The following is a 22,931-nucleotide window of genomic DNA, read 5'->3' on the forward strand; positions in this document are numbered from 1 at the left end:
TAGGAGGTAACAAAAGGGTGAATGACTAAATTTGTTCATAGAGAATTCAAGGTGACTTAGCAGTGAGAGTGAATCACAAAATCAGTTGGAGAAGAATAAAGAATAGAAAGATATAGGAATTGTTCTATCATATCAGAGAGGATCAAGAAGGAAACTATATAGATTTGATCTTTAATCATGCAACCAAAGCCAATCACAAGATCTATGTTGAAACATCCTAATAGGTGATTTTGGTTAAATCTCCTAGGCACAGTAGTCCTAACAAGCTATTGTAAATCCTTTAACAGGGTGACATTCCAAGTGGATTTTTTAAAGTTCTTTAGCCAGGCACACTTCTAATAGGGTGTTGAAATCCTCTAACAATATGGGACTTAATAGTCTTTGTAAGCCTTTAATAGGGCAGGCCTTTCACAAGGTAGATCATGTTTCATGTTCAAACCATTGTAACCTTAATTGGCTACACTTTATTCCTGCAGTAGTGAAGATTTTTGGGTGTCATCCCCAATCTAGTTTTACCTTCTCTTTGGAGAGTTTTTGTGTAATCATGTCTAGTATTAAGAGTTTTTTTTTTCAATTGCTTACATGTTTTAGATGCATTTACTTTTCATGTTATTTCAATTCATATATTACATGCATCTAATGAATGGTGAAAGTTTTAATAGCTAAAGTTTGAACTTTTGATTCACCCCACCCCCCCAAGAAGTATATGTTTCCCATTTGTAATTTCAATAGTTACACTTAGTGATAACATGAGTCTTTCACCTTGCAACTTGAATAACTTTCTGTACATGCAATATTATGATGATTGAACTTAGTCACATCATCAATAACATGTCTTTTTCATGTCCTCAGCATCGATCCTTAGAATATCAACTCTTCTAAGAGATATAACAATTTTATCTGAACATGCCTCTATAAACTCTATCTCAGAACAAACATCAATAAAACTTACATAACTTCTTCTAGACTTATCATTTCTTCTTCCAACATTAACTACATATACCAGATGCTCAGAAGTATCTCCCAAAAACCTTAGGTAGTTATAATACTCAACTAGCCATCCATACCAACTTGATCTTTCTGTTGTTCTTTTATCAGATATCATAGAAAATTGCTATGTTGACATCAATGACAAACTCAATCATGAATGTAACATATCTACAATACTACCCCATAAGAATATCATCAGCTTTCATGCTTGCAACACTCACCCTACCCACCTAAAGAAGAATGTCAGTAAGGAGAAAATGGAGGAGGTAGTTGGTAAGGATATAGAGGATAAAGACCCTGATTCTAAAGAAAATAGCTTGAGTAAAGAGGGAAAGGAGGAGAGGAAGGAGAAGTAGGATATCAATTTTCATATCCAAATCAATATTGTTCCCATTAATTCTGAGATTATCGCTATTTTAGATGGAAAGGAAGACTCTAATGAGGCTAAATTATCCTTTCTACACACTACAAAGCTTAAAGTGGAGGCTTTCCTTTAGGACCATTATTGGCTTTACAATGAAATAATGGTTCTCAAGAAGAAAATGTGGGTTATGCAGAAAGAGTTGGACAAAAAATGCACCATGAGAGCTCAAATGGGAGTACAAATTAGTAACATCCCTTAAAAGCTTAAAGATTATGAGAAGGAACTCTGTTACCTTATTGAGGAAAGTGGTCAAAGAATGGAATAGGTCACTTCTAGTTTGTGTGTTGTAGTTGCTAGTCTAGGTAAGAAGAGTAATGGGGAGATAATGTCTCCTAGTAATATGGGGTTGGGGAGCCAAGGTGGTCCTAGTAAGAGAACCAAGTAGAGCATTAGGAAAAAGGCCATTGAGGCTCTTGAGGTTCATGTTTTAGCTTTGATAAACAATATCTAGAGTACTACAAAAGTAGGTAAAGAGGTGATGAATATCATCAAAGAGTTGTTGTAGGTGTTGGTTATAGAGTGGGTGTGTTGGGTGATAGTCTCAGTGGTTTTTCTGGTTTTTTCTTTGTGTTTTCTAGCTTGTTTAAAACTTTAGGTTCTAGATCCTTGTAAAACCTAGTTACTTATTTTCATTTAAACTTTTGGTTTTAAGTCCCTATAAAACCTAGTTTCTTTATTTAAACCATTAGGTTTTAGGTCCTTGTAAAACTTGGTAGTGTTAAATGCTTATCTTTAGTTTCTTGTAAAAGGTTTCAAATCCCTTCAAAACTTGATTTTACCCTAATCGAAAACAAAGAAATGCATACCCATAGATAAGAATGTACTATAAAATAATACAAATATATAGAGATAAAAAAATAGAGAGTTGAAAGGATGCCAAATTATGTCTACATAATTATCAAAAGAGTTTAAAAAAAGGGATAATGGATCCTTGAGAGAATAGAGAAAAGAGAAAATAAGATATAAGCCCTAAATGGATGATTCCTTATAATAAAGATGCACTTACAAGCATAAAATTATACTTGAATGCTAATCCTAAAATACAATATAAGCCCTAAATGAAGATTCCTTATAATAAAGATGCACTTACAAGCATAAAATTATACTTGGATGTAAATCCCTACATATCACAATAAATGCATGTAAGATAGAACATAAAATTATAAAAGAATGTGGACTCATAAAGGATATTGGATGCATTGAAGAATGGAAGAAGGGCACATCATGTCTCCCTAAGAAGTTTCAATTTACATTAAACATGCAATTTCAAGAAAACATAAGATTGCACTTGGGATGGTAATCTACAAGTAAGATATCATGTAAAAGGGAAAAAAGTCAAAAAAAGGGAGATAATGAATCCTATAATATAGATATAAAGAGGAAATAGGTACCTTTCCCCCCACATAAAGATACAAAGGAAATGAATATTATATTACTCACAATGTAGGATAGTGAGCCCACAAAGAATAGACTAGTAGTTTCACAAATCAATAAGCAACATAATAGGGATATAGATGTATCAAATAAAATGATCATGAAAAAGATACCATTCACCATTGCAACTCATATAAAACATATATGATGCAGGAGCAATATTTGTGAACCTTAAGTTGAAGAAGGTGAAAGAGAAGAGGAAGAGCATTAAGATGACAAGAGTTGTGAGCCTAAATTAGATTAAGATGATTTGAAGACTGCAATAATGGAGGAAGAGTATAGTTCCTTAGTTGAAGATAAAGCAAGTGAAGCAGTTGCATGCATTGTTGACAACATGAAAGAAGCAAGTGAAGATGATAAATATGTCAAAGAGGTAAATTCTTACAAACCATGGGATGTTGTCTTTGAGATGAATTTGAAAGATGATGATGGTTTGCATGAGGATCTTGTTATTGATGTGTGGCATGCAAAAGAAGACTTGTATGTCATTGCTGAGTTTATTATTGGTGTATTTAATTCAACAAGATTGGAGGACAAGAGTTATACTTGGAAAAAGTTCATTGCAAAGGAGTATTTTCAATACTAGACACTTATTCTAGCTAGGTGTTGGAAAATAAGAATGAAGGAAATACATTAGTAGCAGATACTTGTTCTAGCTATATTTTGGAAGAAGAGAAAAAAAATATATCGACAATGGCTACTTCATTTTGTGAGTTCATATCCACAAATTTTTTCCTACCATGGGTATCTAATGCAAGAGCATATTGCATCACAAAAAAGGGGTGTAATCAAAATTATTATTTTTAAAAAATAAATAAATAAATAAATTGTGGAGAGAGAGAGAAGTGACAATAATTAGAGGAAAAATAATGAAAAATAAAGGAAAAAGAGGAGAAAGAAGAATTTATATTTTCAAGGTGCATGAGTGGCGTAAATAGAAAAATAAGAAAATCTTTTTCATTTCATTTATCAAAGTGTGTAGGTGGGATCTTAGAAGTTTGTGGAAATTTCATGCATTTAATCTTTGTTGTGATCCACAAAAGCAATTTAATTTTCTAATTGAGCCACATGGTGGTGCTTAGTTGTATTTGGGTGGGAATTAAATATTTATTTTAAGGTAGTTGCATTTACCTTGGTTTTTTTTGCAGTATCTTGGGTGATAATTTCCTATTTAAGAAAGCCATATGAGTATTTGTAATCAAGCTCTTCTAGTGTAAGTTGTTGTAGTGAAGCTCTCATTTTGTGATCTCTTCTTGTATAGAAGCTTTGGAGGTGAAGGATCTTAACTTGTAAAATTGTAGTTGGGAATTTCTTCTTGGTGAATCCCTTTGGGTTCTGTTGGGACTAAAAATTGCATGCTTCATTTTTAGTCACATTTCAAAAAATTTGAGAAAAATCAGGCCTATAAATGCTTTGTGAAGCCTATGTACCCCGATGTTGAGTTAATGCATAAATGGTGTTTAATGTTTTTAACACCCTTCATTCAGCCTATCTAAGTGTTCCATGAAGTTAATTTATCATTCTGAGCCATCCCGTGAAGTCCCATTTTGAGCATCCATCAAATCTGCATTTTATCATGAGTCAAAAAGCGACAGGAGCCTGTGTTTGCCATTAAATATCTCGCACCCAGATATGTTTTGTGATTCACCCCTTTGGGAGTATCTAGTGCCCATATCCAAAAGTCTATGTTTCATATTTTGAGTCATTTCGAGTCCATTTGACTAGGTTTTGAATCCTTCAAAGTTGGTCATTTAAATTTTTCATACCTGATGCACATTGTCCTAAATTCTAGGAAGCCCTGTTTGACGTGCTATAACTTTGACCCAATTGACCCCAATGTTGAAATTCTTGTCATGTTGCATTGTAGATGTCAGAGACTTGTTATGTTTCAAGTTTCAGCTTTTTGACAAATCCGTTTGATCAGTTTTCAAACGTGATTCCAAATGGAATTTCTATCTTTTTACTGGTATCTTAAAATGCAGATTGATTGGAACCCCTATTCGAGACGTCATATCTCCTGATCTGTGATTGGTAAGATTGAATGGATTGTACCCCTATATTTTCCACTGAAAATATTATAAATGTGTCAGTTTTCAAGTCTTGACAAATCCGTCTTCACACTTTACCAAGGTCATTCCATTCACCAAAAATATTGTTTTACTGATGTTTCCTATCTTGCAAATCCAAGCTGCCAACTTCAGACATTTGCCAAATTTTTCCTATGATTCTTCATGATCCCAATTCATAGAATCATATTCCTCTCATGATATAGAACTAGAACCCAAAATTTCAGAACCTCAAGCACCCATTTGCCTAGTTTTCTACGCCATTTCCAAAGGCACTTTCCAGTTTTCTAACATGTTTATTTGTAGGTGAATTTAAGTTGGCAACTTCAAAGGTCAATATCTTTTGACCCTGATGTCATCATGCAATGAGATCTAGCAAGCTTGTTGAACATGTCGGAGAGAAAAGAGATCCTAAGTTTCAGAGCTTGGTCAGTTGTTCAGGTTAGTTTTTAAAGGCAGTCAACGAACCTCCTGACACAAAAGTGACAGTTTGCAGATCAGTGGTAAAATGATTTTCAATTGATAAGTCAGAGATTGTCACGACTAGATACTCAGGTTATTGTTGGTTCTTCTATTGATCCTTTGTGTTAATCCTAATCTAAGAGACATACACAAGACTATTGGCACCCTATAATATAGTGTTGAGGCCAAGTGCATTGTTTGCTATTCTAGCTCCCTTTTGAAAGAAAAAGTCTTCTCTCAAGGCGTTGATTCTACAATTTTGTGAGTACACATTGTGGAAATGAATGGATATATTTTAAATTTTCAAGTTGATAATAAAGTTATGCTCTTGTACTAGTGTCATTGTTACAAGAAGTTCAAATGATATTAATGCAACCACTCTATTGTGTTGAAATGACATAGATACTTGTTGATGTTCATTTGCAATGAATAAGTTGAAACAACAATATGAGGTGGCCCAATTTATGGCCTTTTCTTCTTTTTGGATTGACCTAACAAATATTTTTTCTTGAGAATTCACATCTCTAAGTGTGCCCCACATTGAAATTAAAGAGGAGAAGTAGTCAGTGCCATGAATGGGGGTGATATTCAAAGACCCTGCCAACAAAATGAAAGCCACAGCATAGAAGAAGTTGACATTAAAGGTAGGACCACACAAAATTTCAAAGACCCCACATATAGGGTAGGGGTATCTAGTAACAGAGGAGGTGTTTCTAGTGTGAAGAAAAATTGGAATGGAAAGATGAATCTCACGCTAGGAAAGAGAGAGCCCACTGTCTTTTCTTAAAAGAAAACATATAATGAATAGGAGGGGCTACAGTGTGCTAGGAAAGGCCACTGGGAAAGAATTTGAGGCTTCACACCACTAAGAAGGAGAGTTACAACATACAAAAGGCTGCCCACAACACAAACATGTCAGGAAAAAAATGCAGGAACAAAGAAGTCGCCAATGTCAGAGGTAGGCATCATGAGCATAGAGGGAGCCAACTAATACATTCGAAATAGCAAAAAAGAATGCCCATACATGAAAGAGGAGTAGGAGCCTCATGCAAAGAACATGGAGGCACCCATTATGAAGTGCAGGGGCAATGAGAAAAGGCACTCACCTAAGGAAGAAGCCCACGTCTCAAGGCAAACCACTCAAGCACAAACAGATGATAACCAAGCATAAAAAGATGATTAGTCAACATTTTTGAAGAGCCCACAGGTTCTTAAGGAAACACAGACACAACACAAAGCCTTGGTGTAGAAAAGAACTGCCCACGCAACATATGCAAAAGTAACCCCATGCCAAGAAAGGAGAGGTGTCAAATTAGCAAGGAAACTCGCATGAGTGCAGGGTAAGGCCATTGAAGGCCATTGTCTCACATTCACCGTGGGAGATCCTTTCCAAGTGTTTAAATACCATTGCACACTATTGAGTAGTGTCTCAAAGAAAAAGGCTTTTGAAAAGCCACACCCAGGTGGGGTCTATGAGGATGACATCAGGTGGATGAGAAGCATATATTTTGGAGCAATGTATGCAAAAAGCTGATGATGTCAGTAGAGGGAAAAGAGACCGAAAAAGTAAGAAATCTGGCTAGTCACTACCTCGCTAGCCAAAAATTTCTTAAAACTCTAGCTAGCGAAGTAGCAAGGTCATCGAGAAATCCAAAAATCTAGCAAATACAAGCTGATTGCAAGCAAAGGAACGAGAACGTGACACATGGAAGGTCATCACCATTTCACCAAACGAAACTTGCACAATGAATTGCCATAGTGAGGTGGTGAGGGTAGCTGAGTTTGTGCCATGTGGCACGTCCTTGCTATCTTGCCCAACAAAATTTCTCACCAATTAAGCATAGCGATATAGGGAGAAGTTGACACGTGTCTCCAACACAGTGCAAGGTGGACAAATTAGCATGTGACACATGGTGATGTGGTCAAATAGAGTTGACCCGAAGTGGAAGATAAGGGTAACAAATTAAATATTTGGTTAAGTAATATTTTTGAAAATCTTCCTGAATCATGTGCACAGGTCAGTTTTTTAAATAAAATTGGAAATTATTTATATAGTTCAAACTATATAAAGGAATACATTTTTGAAATTTTCAAATGCAATGGAAACCAAGAATGAAGACCTGATTTTCAAAAGGCCATATCAGGGGCATTTTTTAAGAAAAGTATGCCTTATCATATACCATCGAAATTGTGAGAAACTAAATTTTTCAATTCTAGGGTTGGTTTTTGCATAGAATGTTGCTAACTCATTCTACAGGAGGTTTTCTATCAGGTTCCCTTTTTGCAACTATATTCAAGTATGGAAGTTCAGAATTGATTCCTAGCATGATGATGACATGGGTATTATTAAAAGATAGTGGAAATGCAGTTAGGGTCGAAGTTGTTCAGATTCATTCAGTAAAAGCTCAAATTTTACCTAGCATTTCAGTAAGTAATCTGATATTTTGATGACTCATCAAGGTTTCATCATTTCAATGGAGATATTTCCCAGATCAATAATAGTAATAATAAAAAACTAGATCAAATCAAGATGGAAGAGAGAAGAAAGAGGTTGTTCAGTTGCTAAAAGAGGGAATCCTAAAGGGATAGATGTCAAGTTCAGATTAAATCTGGGAATTGCCTTCTCCATACATATTCTTTCTTCTTCTCTGAAACAGGTTGTTGGTTGGTTTTCTATTTCTAGTTCTTGGAGCTCTGCTCGGGCTGTGAAAGCCACACACCTAGCATTTCTCTGTTGTATTGAACAACATTTTAAGTTTTTATGCAGATAGTCCTTACTGGTTAGGTGATTTCATGAGTCATTTCTATATATCTTTCATGTATTTGGTTTCAAGGAAAACAAATAAAGCACAAAAAAAATTTTAAGTTCAGTCTAAATCTTGTGTCCTGATTATGGATCTGTTATTTCTTCTAATTTGTGATCAAATAGCATAGATTAGGTTACATTTCGTTTAGGAATGTATGTGATTAAAATGTCTTTTTAGTGGAGCAAAGAACCATGTAATTGCTTCACGTTTGTCACAGGGTTTGCAAATTTCATGATAGGATGTTCTGAGAATGAGATTCATTTTGTAGCAGATGTCAGTTCACAAAGTGAAGGATAGATCAGGGATCTTGATGTAGAGATATGTCTGAGATTTCCAAAAGATGTATGGCCATAATTCATTTAATTTCCCAATAGATAAGGCACTGAATAGAGATAGGATCATTAGTTTTTTTTCCTCATACCGAGGTCCTGCTAATATCAACATATTAAATCAATTTTCCCTTTTATGTTGAAAGCTATTCAATGTTAACCCACAATTAACTTTCCAATTTCATGAGTTATGTTCTTAGCTATTTCATTCTTGTGATTCCTAGTTAAGTATAGAAGATTTAGGGGTTTTTATCTGCTTTACATTAGATTCGATGTATGCTTTGATAACTGGTACCATATAAAGAATCTATAGGTATACTCACCTAGGTTTTGCAGAGCCTAAAGTGCAGAAGGAGTATAGCCTTATAGTTGGCCCAGGTTCTTGGTGAAGTGTGTCCATTATTGGAGATAGCTACCCATAGACACATTCTTGTGTTGCATACTTGGTTGTTGAAATTCTGTTAAGTCAGGAGCCAACAGTTTCAAGCTCTTTGGTTGTAAGCTCTTCTTTTAGAAGCTCTTAATGAGCAAGCTAGTTGGAAGCTTTCTTTTTGGAATCTCTCTCATATTGTAAGAATTTGGAGTTCTCTCATTTGGAGAATATTGTAATAAATTTCAAGAATTAATGGATGCTTTATGAAGCATTTTATCTCCTCTTTGTCTCTAAATTGTTGTGTTTTTGGTTGTTATTTGGTAAGGGTGGTTTGGCCCTTCCTCAATAACATAGGAAAAGTATTGATAATAAGAATAAAGCATAGAAGAATATATCATAGGTGTAATTATAAAATATTTATTAAAAGAAACATTCAACATGCATATAATCATTAAATAAAGGCATTTGATTCACAAAGTTGAGAATATAAGATGTTGGTGTGAAATTTAAAGTTTCCCAATCTTTAAAAGTTGTAAATCCACTTATGGGGTCAATGTGAATGAGATCCTTGTGATCTGAGTTTGGTTTGGTGAAAATAAGGTCATAATGATCATCATATTCAACAAGACTTAAATTGACTTGAGATGTATCTTGAAAGGAACAAGAATAAGAAACAAGGACATGGTATTTTATGGCTAAGGCATTCTTATGAGAAGGAAAAGAAAACTTGGCAAGGCATCATACATAGAAGGAATATCAATGAAATACATAGAAAGTGATGGATCATTAGAAAAAATAACCATTTCATCATCCAAAAATGCCTCATGAGGAAGAGAGTGATTCATTTCCTTATCTAAGAGTTCATCCCAAATAGTAAGATCATCCAAATAAGGAAGAAAGAACTCATTAGAGTAGAGATAATAATAACTCAAAGAAGTTTCATGTGGAAGAGAATAGTCATTATTCATACCGAAGAGTTCATCCCAAATAGTAGCACTACCAAGGCTAATAACATTATGAATCATAAAAGGTTGATAAACATGATCTTTGAAAATATACCCTTTGAAAAGGAAATGAGAATCAATGAAAGGAAAAACTGAGTTCTCATCATAAACATGAGATTAAACATCTTGAATATCCTGAATGAACTTGAAAACAAAGATAAGAACCCCAGTGAAATGAATTGAAATAATTATGAAATAAATTAGATATATATTTTTGTGTTTTCACAATACAAATATATGAAATGCAATCTATATTTAAATAATGAAAAAGGATATCTAAATACTATTAATACAAAAAATTAGATCTAGATACACCAAGAAATCTAACTCCAAGAAAGAAGTATAGGAATTAAGGTTAACCAAATATGCACAAGGTAAACACACAATAAAATATATAATAATCCAACTCAAAAATCAAACAAGAGATGTAAGTATGTTGACTTCACCAAAGATGTGTAGGGGTAAAATGGGATCAACCACCCTAAAAACTAAAGGAGGGGAAAATCCAAGATCCACTTTTTAAGATAGGTTTGACCAATACAAAAGGAAGTATCAATTCATTACCTAATTCAAAAGGATGAATTATTTGGATTTATTTCCCTCTCACCTCTACCTTAAGAGGGCTTTAGGTGAATAGATATGCAATAAACAGATAAAATATAAGAAAATGAAAATGAAAAGGGGGGAGATTATATTCCTTGCATGATAAAAACTTGAAAATGGGCTACCAAATGACCTCCAAAATGGTTGAATCCCACATTGGAGCTGAAAATAACAAGATGGACAAAACCCAAAAATCAATCGATAATTTGGTAGGGATGAATTTTTCCTAATTAGGGGTGACTTTCTCCTAAAGTAGGGGAGAAATGCATCCCTGATCAATAATGTATGAACCTAATTTTGGTTTCATAGTTCTATAGAATGAAGAAAATGGCATCTAGATATGCAATATGTTCACCTTTTCTATATCCAAAATCTACAAAAAAAAAAAAGAATCGGTTTGTTGTTTGGGGGGTCACCTCAGTCAAACCCTAGTTTAGGAACTAACCTTGAGCTGAGATGGAAAATAAAAGATTCTAGCAAGTAGTAGAAATATATGTAACATGAAGCAATGTAATTATATGAATATTATCTTGAATTTTAAATGTAATAAAGTATGTAGATGAAATAACCTCTCAACTTCAAAACACTAGGAAAATAAATCAAACTAAAATCAAAACCTTCATGAATGTATGGGCTTGAAATCTACCTTAGGAATGAATGGAAAGGTACATGTAGATCATGAGAAGATAAATGTATAAGATACAATAAATGATATTTAATTTATGAAGGGAGATCTTGACTATTGAAAGTTTTAGATCTTGCATAAACTCCTTCAATATCATGAATAAATGAATCCTTGATCTTTAAATTAGAACTTTCTTGAATGCCTTAAATGCTTATAGAATGCCCAAGTTCTTGAGAGATTTTCAATAGATTATAGAATTCTTGTGGATGAAAATTGAGTAAATGTACATTTTTATAAAGGGCCTAGAATTTACTTTCTATCATAGACTGGCCCACCTAGAAGTTGACACCCCAAATCAATCCAAACATATAGCCTAGGAATTTGACCCAAAAATAGGGTCCAAGAAGGGAGACACTATATTCTTAATTGGCCTAGAAGGGATGAATTAAATATTTTACTAGGTACAAATGCACTACATCCATACTAACCAAGGCCCAACCCCTGGAATTCTCATGGGACCCAAAAAAAGGTCCCAAATCCTATAAGCTAGGTGAAGAACTCAAGCTATAGCCATTACATTGCAAAAAATAGATATTGAGTGATTGGATGAAGGATAGGGAGGGCCTAGGTGGTTGATTCTATTAGAAAAATTTAGAATAACTAAGAGAGGGTATGAATTAGTTATCCAAGTTCATAATGTATCAATTGAACTTTTAATCACTTCAAATACATCAGATCTGCACATTCAATAGCTTGGTCTCTATAGTAAACAATTAGTAACATAAACTTGTAGTCCATTGTCCCAATATTTATGAAACTTGCAAAATGCAAAACGTTAAGAGTAAAAAATCTCAAATGATAGCTACAAAAGTATGATACCAGGATTTACAGTGGAAACTCAATTTGGGAAAACCACCAGTAACATGTCACAAATTTTTCACTCTTCTAAAGTGAGCTATGTTAGGAGCCAACTCTATTAAAGGTTACAAAACACATTGTTAAATGTGAACATGTTAGAGGATTTAATCATCCTATTAGGAGTGGCCTTGTTAGAGTAATTTACAACATTCCATTAGAATTTCATGTTGATTAAAGAATTTATATATGATTATTAGGTCAACCTTGATTAAAGGATTTCGTTATAGATACAATGGTTATAAAGTAATAATATATTTGATCTTAAAAATTTAAATCACTTTGCAAATAAAGATCTCAATTTGGTTCACATGTTGATCCACTGACTAGCCTCCAACTGTCATCTATATCTCTAATCTTCTTGGCACTCCTTCAAGCAATCACACTTCAACTCTTCACAACTCTTCTCAGCCTTCTGCTGAAGTTTTCCAATCAATAGAATCAACAATTGTGCCAACCTCTTTTAGGTTATCCCTTGTACCTCCTTAAATAGGTAGTTCTAATATTTTTCCACATAAACACCATTATAGATCTTAGGATTAGGTCAAATTCATTGAATCCTTCCAACATTTCATCTCCTCTTTGTTCTTCTAGAAACTTCTCCGAACTTTTCCTTGAATTCTTACATATAAATTCTCAAACATAGTTTTCCTTGAATTAAATTCTATAGGTCATCCATCCTTATCTTCCACATGCTTTACATATTCCAATAAATTAATTATGTTAGTAGGAAATCACAATTTCCTCTTATTTTGTCAAATGTTGTACCTTATGCAAGATTGTGTTCTAACACTTTCTCGTCACTAGATTACTCATTGGATATTAAATTTTCTATTTGGAACTTATATTGTCACTTATTTGATACTGATGCTTGGTCAAAACTATATTTTCTTGGCTAATACTAGTGCTTGGTTGACACTAGCATCACTCAACATAAACTTCAAGTTCCTTAGTCTTCTTCTCTTTTTCTTAATCAAGCCTATGCATTTAGTCATTCTTTGATTAATTCTTCTAGGCTTTAGTGATATTTTATTCTTCACTTATGTTATGATTAAACAATCACTTTATCTTGTCAAAGTCTAGGTAATCAATTGACCATTGTAGTTCCTTTCATAACTCAACCTTTCCTCTAGGTTCTTTTGTTATGTTCATCTTCTCAAATCTTGTACATAAATCATCTTGATATGGCACTCAAATTAGATAGCACTATCTTATCAAAAAAATTTGACATCAATGACAACATAACTATTATCTTAATTGTGGTTTCCAACAATCTCCCTCTTTGGCGTTGATGGTAACACCTCTAGTTAACATACAATCCAAAATATGTATTACTTTAAGCATCTATCTTTGTGTTCAGTATTATATATTCAATAATATCCTTAATTTCATTCCTATTCTCATATATGTGTCAAACAATCTCTCTCTTTTAGTTTCATTCTAATTTGTATCCATATAGCTCTGATAGGCAACACACAAGCTCCCTCTATCATATCATATCATGAAATCAATCAACTCACTTTGTATTGTTGGAAACACCATATTCACTTTGTTGAATAACCATTTCTTCCTCATTTACAATTTTCCTTCTTCCATGGTAACTAACATATTCTCTCCCTCTTTATTATCACTCCATGGTAACTAAATATTATCTCCCTCTTTGCCAACAATGACAAAGACACTTCATCTTTTTCATACATCTTCATCATGCATATGTCTTCATGTCAATACATTTGAGTCTTCATTCACGATTTTTCATCTAGTCTATGATTGATATAACATTATATTTATTTTGCTTCACTACTTTAGGTAGCTCCTAAAGTATGACTTTCTGCATCAACTTGTAAAATATTCTAATCAACTTATTTGATGCAAAGCTCCATCTCTTCTATAGTTGGCCTTAGCTATGAGAATTTCCCCTAATTTACCTATTAGATATTCATGAGAATCCTTAGGTAAATCCTTAGTTAAAATATCAACTATCTTCTCCTTAGTTTTTACATACTCCAATCTCACTTCTTTGTCTTGAACTAGCTCTCTCAAGTAATGATACTTGATAGCAATATGTTTATTCTTTGTGTTCATTATAGGGTTCTTTGATATATTTATATAATTTTTGTTATCACAATAAATAGCAATTGGATAAATGATCTCTTCCTTTATACCTTTCAACAATTTCTTGATCCCTACAATATTTGAACAATTTTGTGTTGTTGCTACATATTCAGCTTTAGTTGTTGATTGTGAAATATAATTCTATTTCTTTTTTGTCCATAAGATTTGTCTCTTTCTTAGAAAGAAATCTCCACCACTTGTACTCTTTTATTCAACATCATTGTCTTCATAATCAAAATTAGTGTATAATATTAGTTTAAACTTGTCATTCTTCTTGTAAAATAAGTCATAGTCTTATGTTCCTTTTACTTATCTCCGTATCATTTTAACTACCATCATGTGATTCTACTTAGGGTTTGCAAAAAATATTGCAACTATCCCAACTACTAGGGCAATATTTGGTCTATTGTGAATAAAATATTTTAGTTTCCTAATCATTGATCTATATAATATTTGGTTCACATTAGCTAAATAATCATTCTTGGATATCTTATGTCATGTAGACATAGGTGTGCTCACTAGTCTTGAATTTTTCAATTCCAAAAGTTTTCAGTATCTTCTTGGTGTATTTTGATTAAGTAATGCATATACCTAGCTCAAAGAATTCAATCTCAGCAAACATAGACATTTCAAATTCCTTCATCTCATCTTTAAATGACTTGCATAATTCATCCTTTCCTCAAAATATGATATCATCAATGAAGAATTTAGAGAGAAATATCCCATTTTTACCTCCAATCTTCAAGTAACAATTTCTCTTATCATTATTTCTTACAAATCCAATCTTTACCAAATAATATTATCTAGCCTTTCATACCATACTCTAGGAGCTTGTTTCAATCCATATAGAGCTTTGTGCAATTTATATACCATATTTTTTCTCTTTGTTGTGTGTACAAAAAGTACCACACTTCTATAAACCATTATTCTTGAGAATATCCATGAAATTGGGCATCTCAAGTGGAAGCTTATACCTCTCTATCTATGATGCGCAAAGGCTATGAGATGGTGGCTCTCAAATGAAGCAAACTATGCAACCCTTGCAATATGCACCATAGAATGAAAGATTCAAAGATGGGAGCAAGAATGATAGCATCCAAGAATCTACAATGAATGTAATGCAAATGAAAGTTAAATGAGAGAAAGTAGAATGCAAGACAAACTAGAAAATAAGTATTACAACCTCTATTTAGACTAGATGCTATAAGCATAAAGAGAAACTAGAATAAAAGAGAAGCATGAAGATTGAAGAAGAGGAGCTCCACAAGTATAACATCTTCAATCCTGCAACATAATGTTAGTAAAAGAGTGGAATTTTGAAGTGAGGAGAGAGCTCTCCCTTTTAAGGAGAAATAGAAGATAGAGATCATGAGGCAAGATGCATGTGATCAAGGGTAGAGTTTGAAAGTGGGAGTGATCCATATGCACAAGCACTACAACCAATCATGATGAAGATTTGACCTTTGTGCTCCATGTGGGACAAAAATGTCCTTTCTTTTATTTTGAAATAAGGGAAATGCTTTTTTGTGTGCAACTTAGGATAAGAGATGAGTGGGGAGTTTTATTTAATTAAAAGGGGGACATGTTATTTTAATTAAATATGAAATTAGGATAAATTTGTCAAACTATAGGATAAAATTAAATAAATAGAATTTTGGAGATTTATGCAAGGATAAGCATTAGATAAAATATTCAAAATGCTAGAAAATGGGTTCATAGTCTAGATGACCATTTGTGAGTGATTATAGATGTGATCTAAAAATCCTTTTGGTTATTCTATGTAAACCTCTTCTTCAAGTAATCCAATCATAAATGCATATTTGACATCCATTTGGTACACTTTAAATCCCTTGTAATCAAAATAGCCAAGTAGTTTTCTAATTCCTTCCATTCTTACAACTAGGAAAAATGTTTCCTTATAGTCAATTCGTTCTTCTTATGTATATCCTTTGCATACCAGTCAAGCCTTGTTACTTGTGAATTCTCCTTTTTCATTCATCTTGTTTCTAAATACCTATTTGGTTCCAATAAAATTCTTTTCCTTTGGTATAGGTAGCAATGTCCAAGTTTTTTTCTTCTTAATCTATTCAATTTCTTCATTCATTACTTGAATCCAATATTCATTCTCCAAGGCATATTTTAATGATTTAGGTTCAACCTCAGAAAGTAAACATGTATCACTTCTAAGTATTTTCCTTTTCATACCTCATTTTTCTTTGTGTCCAATGATTTGTTTAAGTGCATGGTGTCTTCTCACATATTTTTCTAGTACAACTTCTTTCCTTCTTTCTTCTTGCATAGGTTCATTTGGAAAATTGATCTCAAGTTCATTTTGTATCTCTGATTTAGGTTATTTTTGGGTTCTTCTTTCTTGGCATTCTCTTCTTGATGTTTGGCATCTACTACATGTCTCCTAGCATCATCCTATTGATGCTCAACACCCACAATCTGATCCTTGGCAACTTGCTATTGTAACTTGGCATTCATTGTTTTTGTTGCTTGATAACTTTATTATATTACTCAAGTAAGGTGCATGGAACACATCCATCTAAATAAATGAATGTGTTGTACTCTTTAGTTTTTATCTTGCATTCAACTTTATTCTTTTCTACATATTCATCAACTTTCACATTTGCACTTTCCACAACTTTGTTAGTGTTAGTGTTAAAGTTCAAACACTTATAATCTCTTCTCTTAGTGGAATATCCTAGGAATATGTCTTTGTCACTTTTTGCATCAAGTTTTCCTTTTCTATTATATTTTACTATATAATATTTACTTCCAAAGACTTAAAATACTTCACATTGCATGCATACTCATATCACAATTCAAAGGGTGTAACATTTGTACCTTTCTTAACTTGTACTCGGTTAAAATTATAAATTGTTGAACTTATAACTTCTCTCTAGTATTTCTTTCATACATTCATCTCCATCATTATTTTTCTATCACAATTAATTATTAATCTATTTCTCCTTTTAGCTATTCCATTTTGGGGAGGGGTCCTAGATGTTAACATATTCCTTTTAATTCCTTTATCATTGTAGAATATATTGAATTCATTAGAGATAAACTCTCCTCCTCTATCAGATCTCAAGAACTTGAGACTCTTGTCAGTTTCCTTTTCAACTCTCACAAAATACCACTTAAACAACTAAAAAGAATAATATTTTTCTTTAAGAAACATTACAGTCCATGAAAGATAAAGAATAAAGCTCTCTCAACATGCAAAATGCAAAGCTAAGATAGAATGAATCCTAGAATTCAAGCTAGTATGAAAAGGTGCAATTGCAAGGGTTACATAAGTAGGTACTACTTTTTTATCAGCAAGCCTTATTAGGGACATTAGGAGATCATAAAATTATCACTAGCATAAACTATGAGGATATGAATATGATCTATATTGGATAAAAATGTGGGAATCCAATCTATGCATCAAAGATATGTATGTCAAGATGACTAATGCAGTTTGATTCCCTAAGGTTAGTATAGCATGATTACACCTATATCAAGGTATAAGCACCAAGATAACTCCTAAGTTTGGTCTTGCAAAAATAGAGAAGGATGATATGTTGTAATTCAAAGTGGCAAGTAGGACAAGAATGAATGTTCTAAACACCTTAGACTAAAAAAATATACCCAAAAGAAGAAAGAAAGTAAACATGCCCATGCCCCCAGCCTTCTATTCCATGAAATCCTTGAAAGACTATTAGGGAGGGAACACTAAGGAAATAAATTATCATAAAACAACATACAAATAAGGTAAAGTTCATCATAGCTCAATGATTTTTAGTGTTTAAGTGCATCTGTGAATGTCAAATGGTCATTTCTTCAAAATTTGAATTTGATAGTGAGATATGTCATAGCTCCCTAGACTATAGGTAGACTATCCAAAATGTGTTGAGAAACAATTGATCTCAAGGGGATAGTGTTGAGGAACATTATTTTGCATGAGTTGTCAAAGAATTCCTAATGTGCAAGGAGACCCTTATAAGCTAAGTAGTCATGGCCCCAAGATGAGGACAAGAGACAATTCCAAGCTAGGAAATGTGTTGTGAAATAGATGATACCAATTGACATAGGTGCAAGGGTCACAAGTAGCACCCGTTTCTAGGTTTTCACCACTTGGTAGATTTTTTTCAGGACTTTTTTCAAATTTTTAGGATTTTTTCAGCATTATAAATGATTTTTTTTGGATTTTTTTGAATGATTTAGAGATTACTAGTTCTCAAGAAAGATCACATAAATTATCCCAATGTCTAGCAAGGTGTATAATATGGAGTAGAAGATGCATAAGCAAGAAAGAATGAAGCAAGTGAAAGTGATCCTCAAGGACTATCTCCTTAAGAGTATCTAAGCTAGGGAAAGATAGCTATATAAAGTAGGTTTTGGATAAGAAATGGAAGTAATGAGCAAGATAGAATTTAGGATGAGGAGTGAAGCCAACAAGTAAGATAGCATATGACATAAGTAGTGGAAGACAATAAGCGAGATAGCATGCAAGCATGTAATCCAAGAGATTAGACATGTCAAGAGGCCTAAGAACCATGTTTTTTTCTTTATTATGATCAAGACCAAAGTGTCAACTAGATAGGATAGTGATGGGATAGAGAAATAAGAATGAAGTTAGATATGAAGGCTATGAGTGAATGAGAAAGCACAATAGGTAATCTTGTGGATAAGATAGCCAATACACAAGGATAGTTCAACATTGTCAAGATCAAAGAGAAAGAGGGAATGGATGGATGATGGAAGAATTATGCATGATGCATGTTTACTAGGTTTTCATTGTGGTACTTATCCAAGGTGCCACAAGAAGTGGTTTTCACCAAGGCACATTTTCTCTTTTTTCTTCTTTCCTATTTTTTAATTTTTTCCTTTTTTTGAATTTTTAGAAAGAGCTCAATTTTTTTCAAGTTGGATAGTGTTTCTATAGGAAAGATAAGTCATGATAAGCCAAGACCATAGATAATTATGCTCAAAGATGTTGATAGGGTGAAGGAAGAGAGATGGTAGTAGGATAATTATATGGAGGATAAGAGTTCATGCCTTGAAGGGATTGTAGGAGTATGGATAGCAAGTAAGTGTAGGCTTTAGAGGATTTCATGAGGGTAGCTGACATATTGGGAAAGGTCAACATTGACACACAACTTGAAGGGTAATGGAAAGATAAAGGGATTGTGGAGGAAATAGATTGAGGTTTAGATGTATGTAGTGGTAGGAGAATTTTAGAATAAGATGGAGTGGAAGCCTTCAAAAGCTTTTGAGGAATATGTTTAGAAGAAAATGCAGTGGAATCCTTTGGAAGCTTGAATGTCAACTTAGATTTATGTTCAATATTCAAGTTTTTCAAGAGAGACTTGGGAATCCATGTAGCTTTAGATTTTCCTTCAGCAACTTTAGAACACATTTCTTCAATAATGGATTTAATAACCGATATTTTCTTTTATTTAGCTCTTTGGGTAGTGGATCTTTATGGCCTCTTGAATAATTGTTCTTTCTTTGTATTGACATCTATTAGATAAGACATAGTGATCTTCATTTGTAAATGGATTCTTTTGTTTGTTTTTAAGTTGATCATCCAAATTTCTTCCAAAAGACTTCAGGTTTATGGATGAATAAGGTTGATATGAATGGATTATATAGATATATGGATGGAAATTTGTCAAGGATGAGCATATAATTTGATCTTGAGGTATGACATGAGAATTAGGAATAGAAAATGTAGGAGATGAAGGAACATATGGCCCCAATATAGAAGCAAGGTTTGAAGGTTCTAGCTTAGATGGTTAAGGATGAAGGATAGATTTTGGAGATGCAAATGGATAGTGAGTAGGGATATTAGCATCTTTAGAGAAAGAAAAATGACCATGGGATTCAATAGACTCATGAGTATCTTTGATAGGATTAACATCTTTGATAGGAGCATTTGAAGCTTGAGCATAGTTTTGAGGTGGATAGAAGTAGAACATGAGGGGATGCTTTGATCTTGACAACTAACTTTGGATAGCATATGAAGAGAATTTTTTTCATAATTTTTAGTAATCTTAATGGAAATAGTGGAAGTGATGTCTTCATCATATGTAGGAGGTAGATAAGACATAGGATATGAAAGAATGACCTCCTGAAGGAGATGAAAGGGTTCTTGATCTTGATCTTTCCTGACATTTATAGCTTTAGCTTTCTGAGAGTCCTCTTGACATGGAGCCACTTCTAAGGACATGGTAAAATATGAGGTTTTCATGATAAGATCTTGAACAGGTAAAGGGGGATTATCTAAAGTGGACATAATAAGCATAGCATTGCATGAAAGTTGAGGATCTTTAGGCTTGGTAGCATGGAAAATATTTGCAGCCAACTGAAGATTATCTTGAGTTTCTTTTAGAGTATCCTTTGAGGATATTTTTACTGTATACAAAAAGTATTAGGCTCTTTATTTGATGGAGGCATGTTGGAAATATTTTAAGTTTTGAGAGGTTCATGAATGTTGGAAGAAGTAGGGTTGTCACAAAGACCATCACTAGACATAGGTTCATCAATATGATCTTTCTCAAGAGAAGTATCCTCATCACATGAGTCATTAAATCTATCAATAATCTCGTCATCAATAAGATCTTTTATTTTATGTTTCATCTCAATGCAATCTAAAGTACTATGCTCATTATATCAATGATAAGCACAATAGATATAAAAAATAATGGGTTCCCATATGACCTAGACTTAGGCAATGTGAAGAGCTTAGTGCCAAGAAGTGTTTGCAAAATGTCATCATAAGAATATTCCAAGGGAGTAAAATTCCTCTCAAAAGTATACCTAGGATCTTCTTGTTGTTTCTCAAGTGCATAGAATGCATTGATGTCTTCATCATTGTCTTGGTCAAAGATAGGTTCATCTTGAAAGCTTGACATAGGCTCAAAGTAGGTATCAATTGCCTATTCTCTAAAGAGCTATTTAGATCTAGCAGATGAAGACATTTTATGTCTTGGACTAGAATATGTAGATGTTGAAGAAGATGATCCATGTGTATGTAAAGGTCTTAAGGGAGATTAATTTAAGAATGCAATCTTCTTCTCTAACATTTTCTCAAGATTAGACTTCATTCTATCATGCACTTAGAAAAATGAAGGTAAGAAATATCATTTTTCTCTTCTAGTTATTTGTATTGAGCATATAGATCTTGAAACTCTTTAGTGACATGGAGGATATCATGATCATCTAGATCTGGTTGAGGTTTGATAGAACAAGGTTTGAATGCTATAGTGGTAGATAGATAATCAAGCATGAAGGAGACTAGAGGAAGCTAATAAATTGACAAAAGATAACTTGATGTCCAAACTAGAGAGGTAGAGTGTCCACATGTCTAAGAGAGGTAGAAATGAACAAGTGACTTGTCAGGAAAAGTTTCCAAGAAGCTTTAGACTCTAGTGACTCAATTCAAGAGATAGGAAAGAAGCCAAATAGACAGAATAAGTGAGGTAACAAGTGAACAACTTTTCCAATCAAAGAATGTAGTCAAGAGATCAAGGGAACTATTTCAGAAAAATAAATCCCTAGCATGCTAGTATAGACCATGAAGATGTAAGACCAAGAGTGCTAAGACCAAAGAGCCACTTTAAGCATATTCAAGCATTAGAGACATACCAAACCAAAGTTAAATGATGAGAATCCCCTAAATAAGCAACACAAGAAAATGTTTTGACTTGGTTGACAAAGTTTGACAATAGTTGATAGCATAGAAAGTTCTTCAAGAAAGGTAGTGATACATGGAGTAGTCTTCAAACAATAAAGTAAGGGAAAAAGAAACCTTTCATGATACAAGCATATGTGACATCTCAAAAGAAATCCTTGGAACTATCATCATGTGTGTGTTCAAAATATTTCCACAGGTCCAACACATTCCAGAACACATCATCCAATTTCTACCTTAAGGAAATGGTTCATTACTCAACAACTTGGCCCTTGCTTAATGCCCTTTCTCCTCACACCAAGTGGTTACTGACAAGAGATATTGTCTTTTTTATCTAGATGACATTTGTTAATCTTAGATTGGTTTTGAAAAGTGAGTGTCTATACACTTAAGTCATTTACGTAGTTCATGCCAAAAAAGTAATGTATGTCGAGCACAACATATAAATTAGAACATGTTGAGTAAATATTGAGTGTTGTGTCACTCATATGCCAAGTCACTCAAGTGCCAAGCAGATAGTATGTATTGAGTAATTCAGGATCCAAGCAAGTAGTGCATGTTGAGTCATTCAGGTGTTGAGTGATAATATTGAAGCCACTGATGATATTGAGCATTAGGAACTTCAGATGCCGAGTACCACAATTTTTTTATAGTTGTTTCTAGTGGCACAAACTACTATGTAAACCATTTTGGAGCTGACTTAAGGATTGAATTGTGATATCTTGTTGATAAGGATGAATCTTAAGTGAGAATTTCTATGTATTACATGAACCCAATTAGGCAAAGGGAAGGTTTAAGTAGCAATATGAATGAATCATAGTCGTTGATTCATACCTAACCCTAAGTCACCTAGGTCTTATTAAGGAGAAAAAACCTTAAATTTCTTATGAGTTTAGAAGGAATGAATGAATGGTAAAGAAGAATTTTGCATGTGAAAACTAGGACATTCATGATGACTAAGGTACTATGATCTAAATTGCATTGCAAAATCAGTCAAAGGAAAATAGAGGAAGGAAATAATGAACATCAGCAAGACATATGATCAAGAAGGATAAAGTATACATCAATATAGAGGTGATCTATCATCAAGAAATAGA

This window comes from Cupressus sempervirens, chromosome 7 (genome assembly GCF_028749045.1).
Source record: "Cupressus sempervirens isolate cs-2001-9-10 chromosome 7, ASM2874904v1, whole genome shotgun sequence".
NCBI classification, from domain to species: domain Eukaryota; kingdom Viridiplantae; phylum Streptophyta; class Pinopsida; order Cupressales; family Cupressaceae; genus Cupressus; species Cupressus sempervirens.